The 17586-nt window shown below is 41.9% G+C and overlaps 1 protein-coding gene across 16 annotated transcripts in view; it reads right to left on the bottom strand.

Moving 5' to 3' along the window:
* The window catches only part of baz2b (bromodomain adjacent to zinc finger domain 2B), a 286844-nt gene extending 286074 nt beyond the window's left edge, over nucleotides 1–770 (bottom strand). For 10 of the 16 annotated variants that reach the window (XM_062969376.1, XM_062969200.1, XM_062969242.1 and 7 more), the window contains exon 1: nucleotides 444–745. The gene's annotated coding sequence lies outside the window, so the exon portion shown is untranslated. Of the gene's footprint in view, nucleotides 1–443 lie in introns of all 16 variants that reach the window. The other 6 variants (XM_062969577.1, XM_062969610.1, XM_062969407.1 and 3 more) reach the window with 4 other exon arrangements.
* Nucleotides 771–17586: the final 16816 nt, after the last annotated feature.

Raw genomic sequence — 17586 nt, 5'->3', positions numbered from 1 at the left:
GAAAGTGGCGAAAGGGGCAGGCAAGCCAAAAGGAGGCGGAGGGAGGAGTGCCTTGGTGCCTGCCTGCCTGGGCTGGCCAAGGGTCAAAGGCTGCCAGGCCTCCCAAAGGTGCTCCTCCTTTTGCTCCTGGGCCCCATCCCTCCCCTGCCAGGCCCCTCTGCCTGCCAAGCCCCCTCCCACTCCGGTGCCCAGCCGCCCGCCCCGAGTGGCACAAGGTCAGTTTCACTTTCCAGGCTGGGAGAAGCCACTGCTGCTCCTTCTTCTCCTTCTAGGGCTCCGACCGGGGAAGAGAGCAAGAGGAGCAAAACACGCCTGAGACACCTTCTCCTCAGCAACAAAGAGATGCCAGGAACCAGGATCCCGCACCAGCCTTTCTTTCCCCCGTCTCCCTTCTCCTTTGACAACCCAGACTGCAACCCAACCTCCCCAAAACCGAGCCTTACCTTTGCCGTTTGGAAGAGGATTCCTTTGGTGGAGAGAGAGCAACGGAGGGGGCGTGAGAAGGGTGGGTGGGATGCGTGGGGTCTGGACGGGAAATCAGCAAGACTGGGACGATCTAGCGGGGGGGAGTCATAGCGTGGCCCTTGTTCTCGCTGCCGGAGCCTTTCTCCGCCTCTCTTCTGCTTAGAGTCCCAGGCTTGCAGCGGATTGAAGCCGCTTGCTTCCCTCCTCAAGGTTGCTTCAGCTCCACTTCCAGGCGAAGCCTTCCCGAAGTGACGTCAACCCACTCGGCTCGCTCCTCTTCCTAACAATGAAAGTTGCTGTTCAAGGGAAGGGGGCCAGAGAGAGAGAGAGAGAGAGAAAGCGGTGGCTGCCCTCTCTCTCTTGTCTCCTGTCTGCCCGCACTCATCAGAATAAGCGAGCCCTCCAACCCCCAAAGGCAGAGACAGACACAGAGAGGCTTCATCCCTCCGTTTCCAAAGTTCAACGCCTCTTTGCAGACCCACTCTCGAGTTGGGAAGAAAGTTGGGCTTCTTTTGTGGGGGGTTTGGCTGGAAAGAGAGGGGTGGGCTTCAAGCATGGGGTTTCTATCTATAGGGCTGGAAGGATAAGCACAACTCTTCAGCCCCTTCTTTCCAGAGCCAAGTATCAGAGCAGAGAGATGCTCATAGGAAGGATGCGTCTACACCAGGCATGGGCAGACTTGGGCCCTCCAGGTGTTTTGGACTCCAACTCCCACAATTTGCTTCTGACACAATAAATAAATAAATCCTCAGAGGTAGTGAGGTCTGTTGGAAACTAGGCAAGGGAGGTTTATATATCTGTGGAATATCCAGGGTGTGAGAAAGAACTCTTGTCTGTTGGAGGCAGGTGTGAATGTTACAATAAATCACCCTGATTATCATTTAAAACCCTTGCAGCTTCAAAGCCAGACTGATTCCTGCCTGGGGGAATCATAGAATCGTAGAGTTGGAAGAGACCTCACGGGCCATCCAGTCCAACCCCCCTGCAAGAAGCAGGAAAATCTCATTCCTTTGTTGGGAGGAGATTCCTCCTGAACATTAGGAAGAACTTCCTCACTGTGAGAGCTGTTCAGCACTGGAACTCTCTGCCCCAGAGTGTGTTTGAGGCTCCTTCTTTGGAGGCTTTTAAGCAGAGGCTGGATGGCCATCTGTCGGGGGTGCTTTGAATGTTATATTCCTGCACCTTGGCAGGGGGTTGGACTGGATGGACTATGAGGTCTCTTCCAACTCAATGATTCTTGAGGTGTTAGCTGGCCCTGATTGTTTCATGAAGAAACACAACCAACAAACTATTTACAGACCCACTAAGAAAATCCAACAAATGCTATGTTCAGTGAAGGACAAGAGGGATTCTCTCACCTCTGCAGGAGTCTACCATATACCATAGAATAGTAGAATTGGAAGAGACCTCATGGGCCATCCAGTCCAACCCCCTGCCAAGTAGCAGGAAATCGCGTTCAAAGCACCCCCGACAGATGGCCATCCAGCCTCTGCTTATAGAATCATAGAATAGTAGAGTTGGAAGAGACCTCATGGGCCATCCATGAGGTCTGTGGACCATGCAGCTGTGGACAAGTCTTCATAGGGACCACCAAACGCAGCATTGCCCAGACACAGATCAAGGAACAAAAAAGGCACTGCAGACTCACTCAATCAGACAAGTCAGCAGAGCACTTGATGAACCAATCTGGACACAGTGTATTATTTGAGAACACAGAAATGCTGGACCACTGTAACAACCACCATGTCAGACTACACATAAAAGCCATTGAAATCCACAATCATGTAGACAATTTCAACAGAAAGGAGGAAACCATGGAAATGAAAAAAATCTGGCTGCCAGTATTTAAAAACTCTAAAATCAGGACAGCAAATAAGAAACAACACTATGAAAACAGGGGAATTCCAGACCGGAAACCATCAGGGTCAGCTAACACCTCCCAACAAAGGATTCCCCCCAGGCAGGAATCAGCCAGGCCTTGAAGCTGCAAGGCTTTTCAATGCTAATCAAGGTGATTAATTGCAACATTCACACCTGCCTCAAACAGACAACCCCTCCCCAGATTTTTCAGTTTAAAAAAAACCTGGTTTACTCATGAATTTTAACTGATTAACCAAATCTCCACGAGCGTCCACTGAAGTTTATCTGTCTTGAGTGTCCACTGAAGTTTATTGATGGAGCTTGATTTCTAAATTATTTTGCATTATGGAACTCTTCATGATTCGATGAAAAAAAGTTTCAACCTCCCCCCTGATTTTTTTCCCTGGCTATGGTTCTGTGTAGAAGGTCCAGGGTGGGAGAAAGAACTCTTGTCTGTTGGAGGCAAGTATGAATGTTGCAATTGGCCACCTTGATTAGCATAAACTGTTTTAAAATGCTTTAATTGTTTAATATGTATTAATTTAAAAATTTAAATTGTTTTTGAGTCATTATTTGTATGTTTTCAATGCATCTAATGGTTGCCATATATAAGCTGCCTTGAGTCCCCTTTGGGGTGGAGAAAGGCAGGGTAGAAATAAGGTAAATAAATAAATAATCAATAACCTCTGAGGATGCCTGCCATAGATGTGGGTGAGAGAATACTTCTGAAACATGGCCATACAGCCCGCAATTATCATAGAATCATAGAATAGTAGAGTTGGAAGAGACCTCATGGGCCACCCAGTCCAACCCCCTGCCAAGAAGCAGGAAATCACATTCAAAGCACCCCTGACAGATGGCCATCCAGCCTCTGTTTAAAAGCCTCCACCACAGTCCGGGGGAGAGAGTTCCACTGCCGAACAGCCCTCACAGTGAGGAAGTTCTTCCTGATGTTCAGGTGGAATCTCCTTTCCTGTCGTTTGAAGCCATTGTTCCGTGTCCTAGTCTGCAGAGCAGCAGAAAACAAGCTTGCTCCCTCCTCCCTATGACTTCCCCTCACATATTTGTACATGGCTATCATGTCTCCTCTCAGCCTTCTCTTATTTGATGAGCATCAAAAAGCCTTGCAGCTTCAAGGCCTGGCTGATTCCTGCCTGGGAGAATCCTTTGTTGGCAGGTGTTAGCTGGCCCTGATTGTTTCATGAAGAAACACAACTACAAACTATCTACAGACTCACTTAAAAAATCCAACAAATGCTATGTTCAGCAAAGGACAAGAGGGATCCTCTCACCTCTGTAGGAGTCTCCGTATACCATGCAGCTATGGACAAGTCTACATAGGGACCACCAAACGCAGCATTGGCCAGACACGGATCAAGGAACATGAAATACACTGCAGACTATCTCAACCAGAGAAGTCAGCCATTGTGGAGCATTTGATGAACCAGCCTGGGCACAGCATATTATTTGAAGACACAGAAACGCTGGACCACTCTTAAAACCACCATGTCAGATGACACAGAGAAGCCATTGAAATCCACAAACGTGGACAATTTCAACAGAAAGGAGGTAACATTCACACCTGCCTCCAACAGACAAGAGTTCTTTCTCCCACCCTGGACCTTTCACAGATATATAAACCACCCTTGTCTAATTTCCAATATACCTCACAACCTCTGAGGATGCCTGCCATAGATGTAGGCGAAATGTCAAGAGATAATGTTTCTGGAACATGGCCATAAAGCCTGGAAAAACTCACAGCAACCCAGACAGAGAGATGATAATTCTAAGGGTGTGTCTACATTCTGGAATGAATGCAGTTTAACACCTCTTGAACTCAATGCTATAGAGTCCCAGTTTTATAAGGTCTTGAGACTCATCTGCCAAATCGTAATGGAGCCTGGCCAAGCAACAAATCTCATCATTCCCTAGCATTGAGCCATTGCAGTTCAAGTGGTTTCAAAATGCATTAATTCTACAGTGTAGATGCACCCAGGGTATTGTGGGTGTGGGAATGGGAAAGCTATACATTATACAACATGCTTTCCCCAAAAAATGGAAAGAGGTGTCAGATGATGATAATCGTGTTTATATTTATTTATAACTCATTTTTCCATCTTGATGAAGAGCCAAAGTGGATCTCACCCCTAAAAGCAATACTATTTAAAAGCTAAAAATATGAATATTAAAACAGAATTAGGTCTATAGTTATTAAAACAAGTCAGTAAAAAATAACTTAAAACAATAAAACTGTTAAAATAATGAAAACATCATACAGCCTCTCTTAATAATAATAAATATACAGTAGAGTCTCACTTATCCAACATTTGCTTATCCAACGTTCCGGATTATCCAACGCATTTTTGTAGTCAATGTTTTCAATACATCGTGATATTTTGGTGCTAAATTTGTAAATACAGTAATTACAACATAACATTACTGCGTATTGAACTACTTTTTCATTCAAATTTGTTGTATAACATGATGTTTTGGTGCTTAATTTGTAAAATCATAACCTAATTTGATGTTTAATAGGCTTCTCCTTAATCTCTCCTTGTTATCCAACATATTCGCTTATCCAACGTTCTGCCGGCCCGTTTATGTTGGATAAGTGAGACTCTACTGTAATAAGAATAAAACTTTATTTCTAGACTGCCATCTCTCCCCAAAGGGACTCAGGGTGGTTTACACACACAAAAACGCAAACATTCAATGCCCCAAATGAGGACAAACACATCAAAAATAATACAGGATAATAATGCACAGTAGCAATAGTAAACTTACAACAAAACAATTAAGCATTGAAATAAAAATAAAACAGAAACAATCCAATAGGATATAATAAACTAAAACATGAGTAAACATTAAAACATATGCCCTAAAAGCAATTAAGGGCCCTTCCAAATAGTCATATAACCCAGAATATCAAGGCAGAGAATCCCACAATATCTGCTTTGAACTGGGATATCTGAGTTCACACTCCCAAATATTCCAGTTCAAAGCAGCTAATGTTAGATTTTATCCAGCTGTGTGGATGGGGCCTAAGATACAATTACATTAAAAATGGTTCATTTAAGATGTATACCTTTCTCTTGCCATGAAAAGGTAAAGTAAGCCCATCAAACATCCCCTTCCTTCTCCATCCCCAAAGTCATGTCTCTTTTAGTGGTATAAGGGAAGGAAAAGGACACACAATACATAAGATGATGATCTTTTTATGCATTTATATATATCATTATATATACATTTTATATATAGATATATAGATATATAGATATAGTTGTTTTTGTTATGCTTCGAGATTATACCTCTGGCCCTTAATGTCTCTACTAAGTGACATCAGTTTAAAATTAACATCAGAATTAGTTCTTCCACTGTCCTTTTGCAGAGCCACTGCAATATTTTGAAACGTGATTATTGTAACAAATGAGAGCAATGAAATCTGTGTGTGAGACTGAGGAGGGGGATCGCAAAAGGGGAAACATACACCCCTCTTCTGATTCAGTAGCTTACTCTGCATGTTCCCTCTCCCTCTCATTTACCAAAACTCAAGCTAAGTCAGGGTTAAAGTACACTGCAAACAAAGAATTGCTTCCTGTAAACTATAAAAGTAAAAGCTTAAAATACAGCCAAGAGCACTGACTCGAAATAAGAAGGGAAAGTGCAAGGGGACGTTTTTCTCCTTCTCTGAAACTGGAGCATGCAAGTGCTGACGATGCTTTTGCACTGTCAAGGGCCATTTGAAATGTGAAGGTTTTTAACATCAGATCTGAACAAAAGCTGGTAGCAACATCAAAATAATATGCACATGTCGAGAGATACTATTGTGTTGTGTTTCCTTTTCAGGCCCTGGCTGTGATTTTAATTGTGCTGGAGGATCTTCATTAGTATTAGCACATGGAGAGATTTCACAAAGCTGCTTCATTAGGAAAAAAAAAAAAGCTTGGCAGACTGGGTCTCTTTGCATGCAATGAGAATGTCAGCCTTACCTCGGTCATTTGTAACATAATAAGTGGAAGCACAATGATTGCAATGAAGGAACACTGGGGGAAGGGCAAAAAACACTGCCTGTCTAACAAGGATATCTGAAAAGCTCCTCGTTGCGCAGGAAAATGTATTCTGGAAAAATTAGCAGAAATTATGTCTTGGCAGACTCAGGGAAAAATCAGTTAATGGGCTATGATTTTAATTGTAATATTAGTGCTATTTTATTTTCTTCCTGGGATTCACATTCAGCAGCAAAATTGTGCTAGCATTTATTGATTTTTTTTCAGTGCCACATTCCCGGAATACAGATTTTAATCATTTCACTACACCACACTCGGTAATTTCATTAAAAAACTGGAACCTTCCATCCCCAGAAAAGCATTTAATTTCAATGACACACGATTTCTCTTAGCAGCATACTGTCTCAACAGTAAAAGCTGGCCTAAGGTTCAAATGCATAATTTAATCCCGAGTTCTCCATGCTCTGCATTCCTTTGAAGCTATAATTTGACTAACTACCTAATAACTGTAATAAGGACAATGATTTCCTTATAATATATTATTAACCCATATTTAATTAACTCGGGGGCCAAGCTCTGTACACGTTTGATTGGGTCAGTAGTTCTATAACCTCAAAATTTACTAATAATATTCTGGGAGAAAAAAAATGTGTCATAAGAATATAGCGATGAATATATCCAATTAGATATTTCACTCAAAATGCGACACATCAAAAGCCCATAAATTTCCCTCAGAAAACCAATATTGCCTCTCACATTATATCCATATTTTAAAGTACACAGAGAGTAAACAATGGATTTGGATAATTCACACAGTAAATTATACAGTTATTATGTAGATACTTTGCAAATTAAGACCACTGCAATATGCAGGGAAGCATTTCTGTTAATAATAGTGTTCAATAAAAATAGAGAGCAGTCAATCAACTTAGAAAAATAGGAAAGGGAAAGCCTACAAGTGTTGTTAAGAAAGATCTTTATGTTTTAATGTGATAATATACAAATTTTATGGTGCGGTTCTGAAAGTTGCTTTGCTGGCAAATAAATGCATGGGATAAGGAATGCCTATTGCTGCCCCAGTGCAACATAAAAAAATAACGATCCACTTGCAAGGGTCTCATGTGAAACAATATACCCTTTCATTTGTCCAGATATATAAAGGGTTGAAGTGATAGCAAATAGCCATGTATGTTTCTAATAATGTTCATTTATGCTATTCAGTACCAAAAATATTACATCCTCGCCTCCCCGCGGTTTTGCTTCTGCACATATTTTTACAAGATTTTTTTCTGAATCATTAAAAAAAATAAAGCAATATCTAACTCATTTCACTAGAAAGCGGTTTATTGATTTTTGGCTTCAATTAGCACTCCAACGTATAGGAAGGTCCATCGATGGTGTTTGTAGTGCAAATCAAATGCACTGTAAGAAAAAAAGAGTGATTTTTGGAGGGTTTCAGAAATCAATGCAAAGAAATCTGTTGTACTCAAAAATGTTTAATGTGCACCAAAATGCATGTTGTATTATTATTTACATGTGTTCAATCAACAGAAATGCTTCCTTTATGAAACTGTTGATGCATTTAGAATGAACAAGTTTGTGAAAATGATCAAGTCACTTTCTAAATTTGGTTTCCTTTTTCAGACAAGCTGTTACTTTAAAACATACACACACGGTATAGATCAATTTCGTTCCATGTGGATTAATGATTTCATTGTTACAGATTCTTTTATTCTGTCATTGCTAATATCGTTTGAAAATCACTTGTAACAATATAGGACACAATAGGACGCAAATATAGAACCGCTTTTTTGCTAGATGAGATTGGGATTGTATTTGACATTCTGAACACAACTTGATCATATATTAAAATACAAAAAATATGCTTTTGTTGAAGAGTTCAAGAAAATAATTTAAAACTCTGAGAAAAAGTAATTCACAATTGAAATGAAAACTCCTTCTGCTTATCTTTCACAATAATTAAGCTAATTACAAGGACCATTTTGGGGAAAAAAGGCTAGTAGATGAAAGTTGGGACATTAAGAACTTGATCAATGACAGTTTGGGCTCAGTATCTCTACCGATTGCCTTCTTGTCTAGCCGTTGTTCTGTTGGTAATTCCATTTATTGCAGTCTTTGTCATGATCACCAATTACAGTGTTCCCTCACTTATCGCTGGGGTTAGGTTCCAGGACCACCCGCAATAAGTGAAAATCCGCAAAGTAGGGACGCTATATTTATTTTAATATTTATACATTATTTTAGTAGTTATACACTATTTTAAGTCTTTATCAACCAATCGTGTGTTGATGAATCTCCTCCTTCTCCTCCTGTTGCCGCTTGGTCTCCTTTTCTTTCCCTTTGGCTTCTTCCTCCCTTCCTTAGAATCATAGAATAGTAGAGTTGGAAGAGACCACATGGGCCATCCAGTCCAACCCCCTGCTAAGAAGCAGGAAATCGCATTCAAAGCACCCCCGACAGATGGCCATCCAGCCTCTGCTTAAAAGCCTCCAAAGAAGGAGCCTCCACCACCGTCTGGGGGAGAGAGTTCCACTGCCGAACAGCCCTCACAGTGAGGAAGTTCTTCCTGATGTTCAGGTGGAATTTCCTTTCCTGTAGTTTGAAGCCATTGTTCTGTGTCCTAGTCTGCAGGGCAGCAGAAAACAAGCTTGCTCCCTCCTCCCTATGACTTCCCCTCACATATTTATACATAGCTATCATGTCTCCTCTCAGCCTTCTCTTCTGCAGGCTAAACATGCCCAGCTCTTTAAGCCGCTCCTCATAGGGCTTGTTCTCCAGACCCTTAATCATTTTAGTCGCCCTCCTCTGGACGCTTTCCAGCTTGTCAACATCTCCCTTCAACTGTGGTGCCCAAAATTGGACACAGTATTCCAGGTGTGGTCTGACCAAGGCAGAATAGAGGGGGAGCATAACTTCCCTGCATCTAGACGCTATTCCCCTATTGATGCAGGTCAGAATCCCATTGGCTTTTTTTAGCAGCCGCATCACATTGTTGGCTCATGTTTAACTTGTTGTCCACAAGGACTCCAAGGTCTTTTTCGCACACACTGCTGTCAAGCCAGGCGTCCCCCATTCTGTATCTTTGATTTCCATTTTTTCTGCCGAAGTGAAGTATCTTGCATTTGTCCCTGTTGAACTTCATTTTGTTAGTTTTGGCCCATCTCTCTAGTCTGTCAAGATCGTTTTGAATTCTGCTCCTGTCTTCTGGAGTGTTAGCTATCCCTCCTTAGGCTGTAAATTGTATTTTTTATTATTTATAATAGTCTTTTAGAGTTTATTGAAAAACTGAGAAACAGTGAATCCGCGAAAAGTGAACCGCAAAGTAGTGAGGGAACACTGTATATGGAGATAATTTGGAGGAGCTTCGTGCAAAGTTTTTCAGGATAATCTCAACCCATTGTGTATACATGAATAATTTTAATTAGGGATTTTCACAATTCTTGCTCTGCAGGCTTCCTTTCCACAGAATTTTGCTTGCAAAGGAACCCATAAAGTATCTGCCACAGGAGTAAAACATTTTGGGCCATGTCTTATGATGAGCCATACATTGACCTGCGGCACTGGCCATGTTTTTAGGCCTGATAATTGTTTCACTTAAATTAAGCGTGTTTCCTCCTACACTTATATCAGCTTAGTACTATCCCTTTTCAAGCAATCAAGGCAGTAGTTCTATCTTTCAGGAGTCCTGTGCACCATTATAAATCTTCCTATTGAACTGCTACTCAAAAGCTTTCAAAGAATGCCACTGAATTCAAACACATTGGATTACAGAACTGGATATAGACAATTAAGCCTAGATTCGTGGGACTATTTCCATTTACTATGCACATACCACATTTTATGGTGGTGCAATGAGTTAAACCACTAAGCTGCTGAACTTCCTGACTGAAAGGTTAGTGGTTCGATTCTGGGGAGCAGGGTGAGCTCCTGCTGTTAGCCTCAGCTTCTGCCAACCTAGCAGTTCAAAAACATGCAAATATGAGTAGATCAATAGGTACCGCTCCGATGGGAAGGTAACAGTGCTCCATGCAGTCATGCTGGCCACATGACCTTGGAGGTGTCTACGGACAACGCCAGCACTTCGGCTTAGAAATGGAGATGAGCACCAACCCCCAGAGTCAGATAAGACTAGACCTAATGTCAAGGGAAAACCTTTACCTTTACCTTATTCGCATAAGAAATGATATGGACACTAGTTTGATAGGTATTGTGGGCACATCATATCACCTATGAATACCTACAAAAGTTCATCCTGCACTGGGAATGAGTAACCTTGGATCTCTTTTTGCGAGCAAGGCACAATATAACATAAAATAATAAAATAAAATAAATAAAAGTGGTCTTCCATATTTTCTTAACTCCAGTTAACTCTAGCCTGTATGGCAAATGGTCAAAGATTATGGCCATTGTATTCAACATCTGGAGAGGCAGTGCTGTATTATGCCTGCTGTACGCATTTGTCTAAGAGTCCTTCCCATTGAACTCAATACAGCTTACTTCCAAATGGATGTGTGCAGAATTGCACTGTGAAGACTTTAAAAAAATATTTCTGCAAGCTTTTCCTTGACCATCCTTTTAGTCAAGGATAGAAATATTAGCACGATATACAAGCTGTTCATGTAAAGAAAGAAACACTAAAATTGATTTATCGAAAAGCTAAATATTTCATTCAATTATGATGTGCAATCTATGCTTTGAAACATTATGCTTAAAAGTAATACTTCAGTGGAAAGCTGTTAGAAGCATAACCTTCGTGCTTAGAAAATTTACTCTGGGTTTAAGAGGTTTATTCTTATCACAGATACTTGTTGGCACAGAAGAGCTTATGCTATCACTCTCTGAGGGCTATTTATACAGTTTAACATGTCTAAGTACTCCTGCCTTTATGCTGCTACACACCCTGTTTTATGATGTCACCCTAGAGCAGTCAAATGAACAAGGAGCTACTTCATTTCCCCATAATCAAAGAGTGCAGAAGGACAGAAAGCTTGTGCATACTTAAAAGGAAATGCAGCTGAAAGGCAACATAAAGCATAACTTTAATAGCTTTGCAGATAAATTGATTGGTTGTTGATCACTCTGATTTTCTGTTCTGAAATAACTGCCCTGTTAGGAATCAACTTTAAACGATCTGACAGAACAGTCAGGTCCCATAAATGATGTTCATAATTTACAGAACATGGAGAGATCGCTTTCATGGATGCTTTTGTAGTAGCTAGCTACATCTAATGTGCTGCAATGCTGTGGTCTAAACTGCTCTTGTAATAACAATTGTATTGGTAACACTTTACTGCAAAGTGCAGGCCCACATTGGTGAGAATGAGTCAATATGTATTAATTGTTCTATATCAGTTTACTTTTAGGTAAACTAAATGGTCTTCACAGCGATGGCTTAGTCTCTAGTCAGACACAAGAATTGGTTTAGTGACCGTGAAAAATCATATTCCAAGGAAGCTCCCCAGATCCTGGACCAGTGCTTGGCAGGTGTGATGGATGGGATGAGGGCCAACAAACTGAGACTTAATCCAAACAAGACAGAGGTTCACCTGGTCAGTCATGAGGCCAATCGGGGTATAGCGTAGCAACCTGTGCTCGATGGGGTTACACTCCCCCTGAGAACACAAGGTCGCAGTCTAGAGGTCCTCCTAGATTCATTGCTGACATTTGAAGCTTAGGTGTCGGCAGTGGCCAGTAGGGCTTTCGACCATACTTCAAAAAATCTGACTTGGCCACGATGGTCCACACCTTGGTTACATCTAGAATTGACTACTGCAATGCACTCTACAAGGGGCTGCCTTTGAAGCTTCATTTAGGGCAAAGGTCAGTAGCCAAATTCCTAACTGGGACGAGCTATAGGGAGCATACCACGTCCCTACTAAATCAGTTCCACTGGCTGCCAACAAGTTTCCGGTCCCAATTCAAAGTGCAGGTTATTACCTATAAAGCCCTAAACGCTTCAGGTCAAGCCTATCTTTGAGCCTGTATCTCCTTCTATGAACCAACAAGGGCCCTAAGATCTGCCGGGGAGGCGCTTCTCTTGGTCCCACCTCCGTCCCAAGTGCGGTTGGTGGGGAGTTTTTCGGAAACACCTGAAAACATGGTTTTTGACACAGACTTTTGACCCTGTTTAGGGATTGTGATCACTATATTTGACAACTTAGACAGTGGTCACTGCTGCATTTTATGAGGACACATATTGTACATAGCCACTATTCTATAGCTTGTCGGTTTTTTAGTATTTGTAACTGATAGGGGTTTTATTACTGTACAATGGGGTTATTTTTATTGTTAATATTTTTACCTCTTTGTATTCTATTGTATTTGTATTGTGTAACACTATTGAGTGCATCCTGTGAGCCGCCCCGAGTTCCTCCGGGGAGATGGTTTGCTTTTTATTCGTTCCGTTGCTTCTGACTCTTCATGACCTCATGGACCAGCCCATGCCGGAGCTCCCTGTCGGCCATTGCCACCCCCAGCTCCTTCAAGGTCAATCCAGTCACTTCAAGGATACCATCCATCCACCTTGCACTTGGTCAACCCCTTTTCCTTCCATTTTCCCCAGCATCATTCTCTTCTCCAAGCTTTCCTGTTTTCTCATTATGCGGCCAAAGTACTTCATTTTTGCCTCTAATATCCTTCCCTCCAGTGAGCAGCCGGGCATTATTTCCTGGAGTATGGTGTGGTTTGATCTTCTTGCGCTCCAAGGCACTCTCAGACTTTTCCTCCAACACCACAGTTCAAAAATGTCAATCTTCCTTCACTCAGCCTTCCTTATGGTCCAACTCCCACATCCATAGGTTGCTAAAGGGAAAACCATTACTTTCACTATGAGGACCTTCCTTGCCAGTGTTATGTCTGGTGGTGGGATACAAATAAACATGATGGTGATGATGATTCTATTTGCTCTGAGAGAGTGAGAAAAGTAGCAAGATACTTTTGGTTTTCTTGGGGCATTTTCTAGCTATTGAGACAATCAACCATGGTATCTTTCTTGATAGACAGTCTTTCTGGGGGCTTGAGGATACAACCATTCTGTCCCAGAAGATGATGCTGCAAGGCAATTACACTTTGGGATTCCACAGGCAATTACACTTTGTCCCAAGGCAATTACACTTTGGGATTCCACAGAACTCTGTTTTATTTTTTTTGTCTGATATCTATACGCATCTGCTGGGGACACAATAGAGGAGACTGAAGAGTCACCTCTGTGTTGATTATTTCCTAGTCTTCATCTCCTAATCAAATGAGGCTACCAAAGTTCTGAACCAGTGCTCAGACCCTGGGTTATATGTTATATCTCCCACATCTTTATCAGAACTTTCAAATAAAGTTCTCATATCAGGAGCAACTTGAGAAACTGCAAGTCGCTTCTGGTGTGAGAGAACTGGCCATCTGCAAGGACATTGCCCAGGGGTCTCCCAGATGTTTTGATGTTTTACCATCCTTATGGGAGGCTTCTCTCATGTCCCTGCATGGGGAGCTGAAGCTGGCAGAGGGAGCTCATCTGCGCTCTCCCTGGATTCGAACCGGCAACCTTCCGGTCAGCAAAGCAACCTTCAAGTCAGCAGTCCTGCAGGCACAAGCGTCACTGGGGGCACACTGCTATGGATGGTAAGAAACCCTGTGCGTATTCCTACTCTGCCTAGTTCAGTCATATTTAATCTTAATCCAACCATAATACATATCCAATTCCATTCATCACCGTATGCCGAGTAAGCACTGAGATTAGAAGAACTGACATAAAAGAGAAGGAAAACGATAGGTGGTGGTTTAATTGATAGATTGCAAAGCAGTTTTCTACATGATCTTGTACAGCAATCTCATATATTTGTGGACCAAAAGTGTGGACGAGATAGACCCCCATGGGGACCTATAATGAAGTCTTGGCAAGGTTACAAAGAATCTGGTCTCCGCAAGTTACAAAACTATCAGGTCAATACTTTGCAATCCATCGTTTCAAAATGATCCAGTAGAGTAGTATAAAAAAGACAGACTTTTCTACATTTGTATTAGTGTTGCTACGCACAATACTTTAGGATAGGAAGTGAAAACAATACTGTATACGGTTTAAACTACTGGGGGATTGGATTAGACAAATATAATTAAGCAAGCAGAAGTTTAGCTGGGTCACTGGGATTAATAACTGTGTTCATGGAGGAAATCCCACAGACTTCTTTAATTACTACATAGAAGAGCTAAAAGCATAAATTAATTAACTGATGTGATTGACCAATTAATGGTTTGATTTCAGATTTAAAACAGAGCTCACACTAATCGGGGCCAGCAATCTGTTCTCTCCTATTCATCCTTCATGGACCTGTGAGTCCTCTGTTGTCTGCTTTCTCTTCTTGCGGTCTATCCCAGACCATAACTCCTTGATGATAAGGAGCTCATGAAAACCTCTTTTGCCAGAACTTTGCAGGAGAAAAGCAAGACACCAAAAGGGGAAAAACAGGGAGATGAATGGGAGGAGAATTTTTCTGGGAGATAGGGAGAAGATAAATCTGTGAGAAAGGAGATCTTTGGCTGCACTTATCCAGACTAAGTTGAAATGTTCAGTGAGAGGTGTCACTGAAATAGTGGGGAAGCTGCAACTTCTTCCACCAATGAATTGAGGCCCAACTTGAAGACCAGACTGGTGAAGTTTCTCCCTCTTAAAACAAAACAGGAAAATTGGGCAAACCAGACTCTCATATGGTTGGACATTCCTATAAAAGACCTAGTTCATATTGACTACACTCTGTCCATGCAGTAGCTGAAAAGAGTCCCCTTGCTCTTCTTCTGAGCTATTGCAGTTTTTATTTATTTTATTATTTATTTACAGCATTTATATTCCGCCCTTCTCACCCCAAAGGGGACTCAGGGCGGATCACATTACACATATAGGCAAACATTCAATACCTTTTAACATAGAACAAAGACAAACAAACATAGGCTCCGAGCGGGCCTCGAACTCATGACCTTCTGGTCAGAGTGATTCATTGCAGTGATTGATTGCAGCTGCTCTCCAGCCTGCGCCACAGCCCGAGCCCATAAATTTTCTTGAGGTGAGTGCATAAACTAGGACTAAATTACAATAGGGATCTAATCTGGCAGGATAAAGGGAATATGAAAGGTCTTTCTGGGAATAAGAATGGGAGAGGAGGAACAATGAATGCAGTGTCTTGTCTGTAAAGGCCTAAACATCCATATAACATGATGCACTCTTGTTGTATTAGTTTTTAATAATACTTAAAATTAGAGGTAGCGGTTTCTGCAAGTTGTGATGAAACCAATCTGGGTTTTATTCTAAAGCTAACCAATTTGCTAAATTTGTTTAGATGCAGTCCAGCACCTTAGATAGCTCTTCTAAAGTGTAGAATAAAACCCAGGGCAGATTCACTATAAACCTGATATGGAAGCCACTGGCCACTATGTATGGAAAATGCCAGAGCAGTATATTGACCAGCACAAGCTATGAATGTTTGTGGTAATGCTGGAAAAAGTAAACAGAGAGTCAGTGTATTAATAATAATATCTATACACACTACAAAAGTGAAAATCTGTATGTGTGTATGTGGCACGGGTGTCTGCTCACAAAGGCAGCCTCCGGCCTCCACAAACAGGCTATAGTTCCCGGTGCTGTGGAGCCGCCAAGTCACTCCCTCCCAGGACATTGCAGGTTACAGTGAGCACATCCCAGTGTTCCTTTCTCTTGCCATTTTCATGACTCCGCCCACTGCCTCTCCCTTAACCCTTTCCTACCCTTTCCAATGGCACACAGCAGACAGAGGAACTGATCACCAACTGAATATACTAGACAGAGAGGTTTGGGGAGAATTAACCATGATTTACAGGAGTTGTGGGGACTGGGTTATATAGTTCACCTGCAATCTAAGAACACTCTGAACCCTACAAACAATGGACCTGGAATTAACTTGCCATACAGACCCAACATGGCCACATTTGCATACTGGCAGGTTTGGGGGTGATTGACCTTGACATCCAGGAGTTCAGAGAACACTGACCCAATCTGATGATGGATCTGGACCAAACTTGGCACACAAAACATGGCCAGCTGGGAACACTGGTGAGCTCAGGGGGGTGATTTAACTCTGGGAGTTATAGTTCACCTGTATTTCATGAGCCCTCTGAACCCCACCAATAAAAGATCTGGAACAAACTTGGCACACAAACCCAACACTGCCAACTTGGGGTGATTGACCTTGGCATCAGAGAGTTATAGTTCACCCATTTTCAGATATCCTGAATCCAGCAAGTGATGGATCTGAACAAACTTGGCACACAGACTCAACACAGCCAACTTGGTGTTCTGGTGGGGTTTGGGGGTGATTAAATTTGGTATCCGGAAGTTGTAGTTCACCCGTATTTAGAGAGCACTGAACTCAGCCAATGTCAGATCTGGACCAAACCTGGCACACAGACTCAACATGGCCAACTGTGAATACTGGCATGGTTTCGGGGTGATTGCCCTAGGAATCTGGGGATTGTAGTTCACCCTTATACAGAGAACACTGAACCCAGCAGATGACAGATCTGGATCAAACAATGCACATAGATCCAAGATGGCCAATTGTGAATACTGGGGGAGTTTGGGGGGGGGGGGGTTTGACTGAAGATTTTTGGGAATTGTAGTTCACGCACATCCTTATGCATTTCCTAAAGGGGGCATTCATAAAAAACAAAAGCAAAGTTTTTTCTAAGACATAGTGTAACATATGACCAAAGTGATATGACCTCACACCCAAAAACAAACAAAGCCCTTCTCAAATAACCCGGGCATGGCCGGGTAACCAAGCTAGTTAATAATAATGATAATAATAATAATAATAATAATAATAATAATAATAATAATAATAATGGCTCACAAATGGGACACTGAAGAAGGAGACAGAAGGCCTGATCCTTACAGCCCAGGAGCAAGCCATCAGAACAAATGAAATTAAGGCCAAGATCGAAAAATCAGCTGATGACCCAAAATGTAGACTGTGCAAGGAAGCTGACGAAACCATTGATCATATCCTCAGCTGCTGTAAGAAAATCACACAGACAGACTACAAACAGAGGCACAACTACGTGGCTGAAATGATTCATTGGAACTTATGCCTCAAGTACCACCTCCCAGCAGTAAAGAACTGGTGGGATCACAAACCTGCAAAAGTATTGGAGAATGAGCACGCAAAGATACTGTGAGACCCGAATCCAGACTGACAAAGTTCTGGAACACAACACA

This window comes from Anolis carolinensis, chromosome 1 (genome assembly GCF_035594765.1).
Source record: "Anolis carolinensis isolate JA03-04 chromosome 1, rAnoCar3.1.pri, whole genome shotgun sequence".
Taxonomy (NCBI): domain Eukaryota; kingdom Metazoa; phylum Chordata; class Lepidosauria; order Squamata; family Dactyloidae; genus Anolis; species Anolis carolinensis.
This window is presented reverse-complemented; position numbering and strand designations above follow the sequence as displayed.